Here is a 292-nt window from a genome sequence, read left to right as displayed (position 1 = left end):
ATTTGTCGTAATGCCTGTAACAAGACAGATAAAACGGCTTTCTACTTCTGTGATTACGTTTTTTTAATGATCGATCGAGGTCTTTTGTGAATTGTTATTGGCCAAAGTTCTGCATTTACTCCTCCATTTGTATTTTTATATAAAAAAAATCACATGTTTATTACCTATGTTTATTATTGAATATTGATGTTATATGCGAGTCTTTCGGTTATTGGGGTTGCTGGAGGGGAAGTTACGGGGCTTTTTAAAATCATAATTGCCAACTCTACTGTTTTTAACGGGAGACTCCCGT

Source organism: Uloborus diversus, unplaced genomic scaffold (assembly GCF_026930045.1).
Source record: "Uloborus diversus isolate 005 unplaced genomic scaffold, Udiv.v.3.1 scaffold_13, whole genome shotgun sequence".
Taxonomy (NCBI): domain Eukaryota; kingdom Metazoa; phylum Arthropoda; class Arachnida; order Araneae; family Uloboridae; genus Uloborus; species Uloborus diversus.
The sequence above is the reverse complement of the archived record's forward strand: the minus strand, read 5'-3'. Positions refer to the sequence as shown.